General features: G+C 30.2%; 1 protein-coding gene across 1 annotated transcript in view; it reads right to left on the reverse strand.

The window, feature by feature from the left end:
* The window catches only part of HCRTR2 (hypocretin receptor 2), a 123,196-nt gene that overhangs the window by 59,200 nt on the left and 53,167 nt on the right, over positions 1–10,829 (reverse strand). The window lies entirely within an intron of this gene.

A 10,829-nucleotide genomic window follows, 5' to 3' on the forward strand; every position in this document is an offset into this window, starting at 1 on the left:
AAAATAAATAAAAAATGTGACAAATAAAATAACTCTAAAATTAAGATATATCAAAAGTATTAGAATACATGCCACAGACTGAGAGAAGATATTTTCAATGTATATATTTGAAAAAGGTCAATTTGCATAATTATCTCTTATAGTAATGGGCTTTGTTGTTGCTATTTTCTTGCTATTGCTATTAATATGCATTTCATCGAAGAATCACATGTACAAAAGTGTATGAATCAGAAGTATATCACTAGACAAAGTATACAGACCCTTGTAACTAGAGCAAGAAATAGAATATAATAAGAACACCAGAAGCTCTCATATTTTTTTCTCCACCAACATGTACCCTGCAACCAAAAGGAAACTTGTATCGTGATTTTTAACACCATAGACTAATTTTTACCTATTCTTTATTTAGGTAGAATTGAAAGGCATGGTATTTTGTTTCTGACTTCTTTCACTTACCATTATGTTTGCAAGATCATCCATATTGTATGTGTAGCTATAGTTCTATCATTTTCCTTGTTGTATAGTATTTTAATGTGTACATAGTTTGTCATTTATCTACTATCGATGGACATTTTAGTTGGTTCTATTTCAGGACTATTGTAAATAAAGCTGCTATTAACATTCTTGTATATGCCTTTTTGGCAGACATATGTATAGATTTCTATTAGTTATATACCTAAGAGTGAAATTGCTATCATATCATAGAATATACATATGACCACCATTTCTACATAATTGTCAGAGTTTTCCAAAATGCTGTTGCAGTATCAGTTTTTACTCTCACTAACAAATGCGAGTATCCCAGTTGCTCTGTACTTTTACTAACACTGGGTACTGTCTTTTTTCATGTTTGATTCAAGTGTAATACATTTTTTATGTTTATTGGCTATTTGGAAATGAAAGCGAATATTCCTCTTTAGGACTTTCGTTATCTTAGAGAATTATTAAAATTTTATGAGCTAAATTGATGGCTACTGTAGATATGATTTCCTTTATGATTAAGATGATAGTTCCGTGACATAAATCTAGATTTGTTTTAAAACAAGTATCCTTCAAAGTGTTCTAGCCATTTCTCTCCATTCTTTCTACAGCAGTTTTCCAACTTCTATATTTTTACTAATATAGTTTATATTTACTGAAATTGTGTCACTTTAAATATACATATATATTATTTAGAAAAAATATATATTTTTCCTAAAGTTAGAGCCTTTATTCTGAATATAGTAAATGTCCAGTAAATGGTTGTTTGATTGTATGAGGTTTGCTTGATGAACATAAGTGAATCTGCTACTTATTACTACATGCTTAACTTGATTCAGTTATTGCAACTATATTCAGAAGTAACACGTGAAATATGATTTAAAATTACTTAGTAAAGTTAAGCTTGTAGTAATGAGTAACAGATTCACTTATGCTCATTAAAAATAAATTATTCTAAAATAGAAATCAGTATGGTTTGTAGCAGAAATTTGACTTTTCATAATTATAATGTATGCCAAGGCAGAAAGGTTGCCTTCAGTCTCTAGCTTAGGTGCAAACACATTTAATGTGGTCCATTCTATCATCTAAAAGGTCGTTCTGTTGTTTTTAGTCTCCATCTAAGACACTCTCAGACACTACTTCAGGGATTTATGTGAGCAAAATGATCTAAAGTGCCAAAATAGAAGCAGATACTATGATTTACCTATAGTAAAGAATTTCATTTTCTCTAGGAGCAATAGTCATGATAAATTCTCTAATGGAAAAGACAAAATCACAATTATGAAAATTTCATGCAATCGGGCAATCACTCGGCAACCATCTATTGGATCTACTACATTCAAGAAAAGTGAAGTACATTTCATAGAGCCACCTGGGAGATAAAGATGAAATTTTGAAAATTAATAAAGCTGTTGTTAAAAAATGGGTTATTATACAATATTATCAAACTTCATTTGAATTTCATAATCTTGGAAAAGATTAATGTTAATAATATTTGGGGAAGGGGCAAATAGTCTGTCCTTCCACTTTTCTTGGATCATAAAACATTCAATTTTCCAAATAACTGTTGAGTCTGGAGTATTATAAAAATATTGTTTTCTGAAAGAATATAATAAAAAGAAGAGAACTTAGTTTTTAAATAATCAAATAGTTTATATTATAATTATTCTCTTCAAACAAAAATGGATTCTATAGGGGTAAATATTATACATTTTGGAGTTTAAAAACCTAATTAAAATTCCAACTTCAATATCATTTAAACTTGAGCAAGTTACCTAACCTCTCTGTGCATCAGTTTTGACATGTATACGATTGAGATACCTGCAATATTATTGTAATGGCTGTGTGTAGTAAGAGATGAGCTCTAGAGTAATCAGGGGGATCACTTTATAAATTATATAAATGTCTAACCATTGTACTAGATACCTGAAACTAATATAAAATAATTTTTAAAATGCAAAAAAATAAAATAAAATTAAGATACCTATACCTATTTCCTAGAATTGTTTTAATGAACAAAAAAGCACCTGGTACAGAGCTTGCCACATGAATATACAATAGAGTTCCACTAAAAAATATATTTTCAACAGAGTGAAACGTAATAGAATTCTCCACAAGTTACCTTTGTCATCTGAAAACAAAGGCTTTTAGCACTGGCTATTTTTAAAATTTCACTTAGCTTCTGATCTTTATTCAATAGTTAAAATTTTACTTCAATCGGTGATCGATAAACATTTCATAGTTTTAGGGCTCGCACTGAGTAAAGTAACATCTTTCTAGACAGCATGTCAGAGAAAGTGAGAGTTTTTAAAATTTCAACTCAATGGAAGGAGAGAAAACAAAACAAAAAAAAATGAATGTCCACCTGGCTCTTCTGGGCAACAAGCGCAATGGCATAAATGGCCGCAGCTGTTCAAAATTCACATCTCATGGATTGTCAGAACTCCCAAGGAAATAGAAATTGTGTGGTGCATTTTAACAAGTGAATATGTAAAGATTGTATTAATTAATTGTCCATTTGACTAAGTAATATTCATACCCCAGTGAATGGGTATGAAAGTGAATTACATGCAAATGAATGTAAATAGTTGCACATTGACAAAGAGAAGATGCTTTTTGAAGCAACTATTAGTATTGTTAAGTTTTAATTACATGCTGAAGCCAAATGTTTCTGTTAGAATAAATCTTGGAAATAAAAAAAAAAGGAAATAATTTGATATACAAAATTATGTTTAGAAAAATGGGTTAGGACACATCTGTTCTGTGGAAGACGGTGGACAATTAAAAGAGATGGAGAAATTAATCACAGCAGGAAGAGCAAGGTGGAGGTGAGGAGATTATAAATTTCAGTTTGGACATATTATATTTGAGGTGCCTAAGGAATATACATCAGGAAATGTGCTGTGCTGTACTTAAATTTAGAGAAACAAAAATAAAATACATGATTGAAGATACTTGCCTAGGATGATAGCATTTATTAAAGGGAAGGCTTGTCAAAATAGCCCATGTTGGCTTGTCTTTAATTTGTCATTTCACAACCTCATAATCTGGGAAGATTTGACAATCTTTTTTCCTTTAATGGCTGAGTTAATTGCTTTTTCTTCTTTTTCTTTTATATTTTTTGGTCATATAATACTTTATAATAACTGAACCTGCCATATTAAAGAGTCATACATTTCTAATTTGAAAAGACACAAAATAGACATTTGTTTTTACAAATCATTGCTTCCTTTCCTTAAAAATAATTGTTAAGTACCATAGTTTAAATTAGAAATCAACAACCCTGAAACTTTGATTGTTAAAGTGGATGTTCCTTTTTAATTCTTTTCACTGCGAAAACAAAGAGAATGATCCACTGTACAATTTTATATATTTTATTATTGCTTCTCTTCTTAAAAGAGAGTATTCTCTCTACACATTTAATTTTGTTCCAGTAACAAAAAAAAATAATGACTAGTAAAATTTTTGCTAGTCAAAATTTAAAAAAAAATCAATAGAACGTCTAAATCTATGTCTATTATGAAAAAATAAAGAATTGTTATTTATAAATATTATGCATTTTTGCTTACTTACTGAAATGTGTATAGATAACCAGTATAAGTAGAATATTTATTGGACCATGTTTTTCAGGAAAAAAAAACAACAACATCTGTGTTTTCTCTTGGTTCTTACTTATACCACATCTCTGAAAGACACTCCATTCTGGAAGTAGCATGGGAAAGAGCCTATGGGCACAGAGGTTCCGGAGTTATGGAAAGTAACAATTACCTGGGCTAATCATAGAAAATATTAAATTACCTAATCTTCTTAACTGACTCACAGCCCTCAATAAAAGATTTTGTACGGAGGTGAAGTGAATTCTGTCATTCCAGGAATACATGCTAGAGTTGGGGTAAAGGGTGTGTGGTTGGTTCTGAAGTAGGGAAAGCACAGTGGATGGGCCTTTGTCTTGTTGGCTAGAAATGAACTATAAAGGAAGTCTTCAAAGTGTTTCTTTGGGTAATGACACTCAGATGACTGAGGCACATTTGAGTTTTTGCCTGAATTCTTCTTCATAAATTCATTTTTTCAACACATATTTATTAAAGATAATATTTTAGTTTGCAAAAATAACTTACGTATGTTTTAACATATGATTGTTTAGCTTGAGCAAAACACAAAATTATGTACTTTGTTTTGGATTTTTAAAATCCGTTTCCAAGTATACGTGTATCCATTCATATTAAGCGTAAATTTATATAGTAACTAATATATGCCATTATGCTATGCATTGCTTTGCTAAGTTATGGTAACAATGTTCTGATTTTATTTCTTTGATATTCTCCCCAACATCTTGGGATACATATTCAGAAAAAATAATATGTTTTCTCTCATTCACTTTTATTTAAAATCATGCATAAACTCATCTTTTTTTAAATTTTATTATATATTTTGGAAAAATTCTTGAAGTTTCTGGATCAGGGGATTACTGTAGCTGGTCTATGAACTGTACTTTGAGTAATGTGACTCTAAGAATACTATTATCTCAAGCTTTTTCTTATTGTTATTTTTATTATTATAACATTACTAGAGATATTGCAAATACCACATATAAAAACCATTTAATAAGCTTATGGTCATTGGTCAAATCTTAGTAGTTTATTATATCTAGACTCTACTGCAGAATTTTAAATGGAATGGGGAGAACTTGAAAGTCATTTTAGAAAAAAGAAAGTCATTTTAGAAATAAGAAACACTGAATTGTTTAATCTAAAAAGGTTTAAGAATATAAGAGAACTTATTGTCTTAGAAAGTTGTTTCCACTTGAGACAGCAAGTTGAATGAGACCTTGGCAAAAAAATGGAATGTAGATGAGATCTCAGAGACTATCTTAATGCTATAAAAGATTGGGACATATTATTGGAAAAAATTCGTTTCACTTATAATGTCTATCAACATTATAACTAGTAGTTTACTTTAGAAACCATGTGGTTCCTATGAGAAAAAATGGATGTAATGAATATTATGGCCATGACTTCTCAACAGTCACAGACTATTATATGCAGAAAGTCTTATATTTCAATATACATTTCAAGTTAAAGATGTTATGAAACAGCATCACAAACTGAATTCATGTGCTCAGGGTGGCCAAACCCTACAATGTAATGTTATGTATTCAATTTTTACATTTTTATTTTTGCTTATTAAACTCTCTTATTTCCAAATTGGAAGTAAAAATTCTTTGTTCTCCAGGTTTTTACTTCCTTCTTCAAACTTTTACATACAAATTTCAAACCTTTACTCTGTCCTCATTCTGCTTGACTTATTTTCCCCTAGTCCTATCGTTATTCATGTTATGATATGAGTCCACGTGCTCTTTCCGCTGTGCTTCTGTTATTCATCACTGTCCTAGTAATCTTCTTACTACTTCAAGCATGACTTCTGCTTTTGTTCTGAGTCTTAACTCACTCCTCCCTCACTATCTGTTTTCACTACAGTGCCGTAGGTCCAAACAAGCTAATCTACTGCATCATCTTTCAGATTCTAACCAGTGCCTAAATAATCTCCTGTCTTTCAACTGTCAAGTTACTATTTATTTGGCTAAATAATAATTGTTATGCCCATCTTTATATGTCTTATCTGAACTCTCTGTCCCAGGATGTTGATAATTCATTATATAGATTTTTCTACATTTCTAAATCTCAATTCATTTTTAGTTTAATTCCATTTATCTTTCCTTTTCCTCCTTTCCTTGTTCACAATAGAAATTGACTATTCATTCTTAATTATCCTCATTCTCCCCACCAAGTGTAACCAAGAGTATCTACTTTGAATCAAGTAGATTCACTATAGGAAAACTAGAGATGCATATGATGCAGTACCTGTCCTCAGAACAACATGGTTTTCATGAGAATAGAAAATAATTATAGGAACATACAAGGATGGTCAATAGTCAAATATTTAGTTCTGTGTGATTGACTAGGTATATCATACACTATAGTTTTCTACATTGTATCAAATTCCCTATTCAAACACATATCTTAAAACATTAATTATTTCCATGTTACAGAAAATTAAAATGAGTTTTTATGCATGTGTGCATGTTCGTGCATACACATATACACACACACATTGAAAAGATATGGAAGAGCAACTGGAGTCGGACAGAATTGGATTCCAATTCAGATTCCAATTTGTAACAGCTCTGTGACTCTGGTCAGCCTATTTCAATGGTCTAAAACTAATGGGGGCACTAATTTCTATCCCGTGGAATTAATGTAAAAATTACTTGAAATAACACATTTTGATATCTCCATGCTTAACTCTCAGTTAAAAATCAACAAATATTTGCTAACTGAGTTTGTGTCAATGACTTATTACTAATATATAACCTTGGCTAGTCAGTTAAACCGCTCTTAAACTCCATCTGTAACATCAGAATAAAAACAGTACTAACCTAGTAGAAAACTCTAAACTCTAAGAGAGAATATCCTAGTAATAATAAAAGCTTTGCATCTAATAGAAATACTCAATAAGCATCAATTATAATTATTATTAGATTATGCTGATTTCCCTTGTTTGACATCACTCATATTTTAAAAATTAAATTCTATCACTTTTATAAAATAGATGCATGAAATTTGCAATAGGAAAAGTTATGTTTTTAATGAAAAAAAAAAAGCTTCAGTAATCTCCACATCTTGTTTTCATGAGTTATTTGATATTACGAAAAATTTGGGGGGATTTGCTATCACTCCATAGCTCATTTAGCTCAGAAATTGAACAGAAGTACAGTGAATTCAGGTGTTCTTATACTCCTCTTATGTCATAAAGGTTTTTTTTCTTTTAGATTCCATTCTGAACAAATAGCACTTTAGAGCACTTTAATTCATTTTTCATTTAACATGGGTTTAATGAAGCAATTAAGACATAGAGGGAAAAAGAAAAAGGAGGAGAACAAGAAAGGAGAAAATTAAGAAAACAGAGAAGGCAGGAGGATCAGCACACTCTAAAGATATATGAACTGGAGACATTTGATAAGTACTGCTCTTGTAAATCTCCCAAGGATTCTACGACCCAGTGCCCCTGAACTTAAAACCATCTTGTTTACTCCTCCCATTATACATTGATGGTCAGTTAGGGAAGAAGCATAAAATAGCCAGCTTGTCTTTCTTTCAGTGCTAGGAGCAAATGAAAATACTTTGTCAATGATAAGCATATGAAGTAGGGCTTATTTTTAATATTTCAAGTCAATGATAAGCATATGAAGTAGGGCTTATTTTAAATATTTCAAGTACATAGTACATAGTACATTATACTTTGTCAATGATAAGCATATGAAGTAGGGCTTATTTTAAATATTTCAAGTACATAGACCCTTACATAAGGCAAAGACTGTCAGGCATTTAACAGGGGTTATATTTAAAATAAGTTATACTTAACAGAAATTACACTTTTAGTTTCTGTTGGTTAAGACAATGTTGCAATTTGATTATAGCGAAATGTTTAAATGTATTTTCAGTTTATTAATTACATCATCATTTTTCATACATCTAAAACATATAAGTATATGGAATTATAATACACTGTTGACATTACCAGGTACTTGAACATCGTTGAATGAATAAATGGGAGTGACTGAGTTGTGTTCACATTTTTATTATCTATGTCTTGCACATGTTCTAGAACATATTATAATAGAAACTTTCAAGAAGCATTTGATGAGTTATTTATTTTTGCCTACACAAACCATCTTTGCAACAACTCATATGGTTTTGGTCACCATTTGGTGAACGCTCTACCACTATTCTGGATTATGGTCAATAATTCAACTGATAGGAGTTTGGAAATGAGAATGAGAACATATTTTGTTAAAAATGTTTCAGGCTAAAAACATAACTATGAAGATAAAAGACCATATGCACCATTTGTAAAGTCAGGTTTCTGTCTGCATATTTGTATGATAAACACTTAGAGACAAACACTTAAGTGAATGTAGACCAATACACTATAAATAATTTTCACATCCTAATTTCTAACTTCCTTTTATCTACATTAATGTTTAGAAAATAAAATTATTTAGGAAAATAAAACATTTTAAATTGACTTTAAATTAAATCTAAAGAATATACATGAGATATCTCTAAATCTGAAAAGATACCTCATCCTCTAAATAGAGGATAAATACACATCTGAAAAAGTGTCAGCAACTCTCTAAAATGTGAGTTGCAGAAAATGCACCCTCTTGGAAAAATGCATGTTTAATTCTTAGCAGGTAGAGAGCTGGCTTATAGGTTTACTGTTATGAATGGAGATAAATATGAGTAATTTCCTCCTTATTGATAATGAACAAAATTATTCTAAAATGATCAATTAGGTAAAAGCAAATATATGATGTATGTGAATTAAGAGTGATTACATTTTATGCCAGGTGAACTATCCATTTTTCTTCAGCTTTCTTTATGATGGCCAGATTTTTAATTGAACCTATAGTTAATCTGAAATTTAGAGGGGTTGCACATCAGATAGAAATTTGAAAAATTATAGCATAAAAAGTATTCAAGTGATAAAAGATCAACAGGTAACAACCTTAGAATTGTTTAGAAACCTGAGTTAACAAAAGTAACAACATAATGACAAATAAATAGTCAAAAAAAATTTCCTCTGATCCCTATCAATTAAAAATAATTTTGCAAGTATAGTTTCTAAAAGTTAATTAAGATCAAAGAACACCAAAGAGAGGGACTGTATCCCATTTAATAGTATAAAAATTCCTTCAGGAAATTCCATAAGTGATGCTGTATTTTTAAAGGATAATGATAATTCAGAGAAGGCAGAAAGGAGAAATGAGCAAGGGCCTATTCACCAAAGCAACCAGATGGACTATTTTCACAAATTGACCAAATCTACTAATTGCTTGTCATCACATAGATACAGCTGAAAGAATTCCAATTGCTACTGGAGAGTTTAACAAAATATCAAATATTGTGTCAATAATTTAGGTAAATTAATTAGCAGTTCAGAAAAAAATGGGAAATTAGAAGAAAAAGTGTCATTAGAAAAAAAATACTTTATATACTGCTTCAGTAAAAATTCACTAAAATGACAATACAGATATATTGGCAAAGTAAGTAGATTCTACTATTTTTTTAAAGCAACATCTTACATGAACTCAAGTTACTACGAATGCATTTGGCAAATTCTTTAGCAACTAGTTCTTTTTTTTTATTGCAGTAAAAAAATATGTAAATCTATCCTCTTGACAAAATTTAATGTACAGCAGAGTATTGTTAACTCTATACCTATGGCTACACAGCAGATATCTAGAATTTTTTTCATATTCATGACAAAAACTCTATACCCACTGAACAGAAAATATCATTCTCCCCTACCCCCAGCCCTGGGAACCACCATTCTTCTTTTCGATTCTATGAGTTTACTTAAAAAACCTCATATAAGTGGAATAAAGCAATATTTGTTCTTCTGTGGTAGGATTATTTCATTTAGCATAATGTCCTCAAAGTTCACCCATGCTGTAGCATATAATTTATGTAAGGTTAAATAATATTCCATTAAGGTACATACCATGTTTTCTTTTTTTTTATTAAAAATTATTGGGGATGACATTAACAAAAATAAGTTTCAAGCGTATCATTCAACAGAAAGTCATACGCATATTGCATTGTGTGTTCACCACCTGGAATTAGATTTTCTTCCATCATCCAAAATTTGATGCTTTTTACCCCTGTCTACCTTTTCTTCATCCATTTATCTACCGAAACTTAAATTGTTTCTTGATTACTGAGAATAATGCTTAGAATATTGAGAATAATGCTATAATGAACATGGCAATCCAAATATCTCTTCTAGATCTTGTTTTCAATTCTATTGAATACCCAGAATTGGGTTTTTGGATAATATAATTCTACTTTTAATTTTATGGAGAACCTTCATACTATTTTCTATAGCACCTGCACCATTTTGCACTCCCACCAATGGTGCATAAGGGTGCCAATTAACCCACAACCTTGCTAACACTAGTTATTTTCTGCTTTATGTTTGTTTGCTTGTTTTGATGATGGTCATTTAAATAGGTTTTGATTTGCATTTTTATGATAATTAATGATGTTGAATATCTTTTCATGTATCTGTTGCCTGATCATATGACTTCTTTGGAAAAACATGTAAAGTCTTTTGCCCATTTTTTAATTGAATTCTAGTTTGTTTGCTACTGACTTATAGGAGTCTCTTATATTTTGGATTTTAACCCTTATCAGATACAGAATAGGCATACTGTAGGTTACCTTTATTAAAAAAAAAAAAAAGTTTTTTTTTGTTTTTTGTTTTTTTTTAGAATAAGATTTGCAACA

This window comes from Pteropus vampyrus, unplaced genomic scaffold, assembly GCF_000151845.1.
Source record: "Pteropus vampyrus isolate Shadow unplaced genomic scaffold, Pvam_2.0 Scaffold260, whole genome shotgun sequence".
Classification (NCBI taxonomy): domain Eukaryota; kingdom Metazoa; phylum Chordata; class Mammalia; order Chiroptera; family Pteropodidae; genus Pteropus; species Pteropus vampyrus.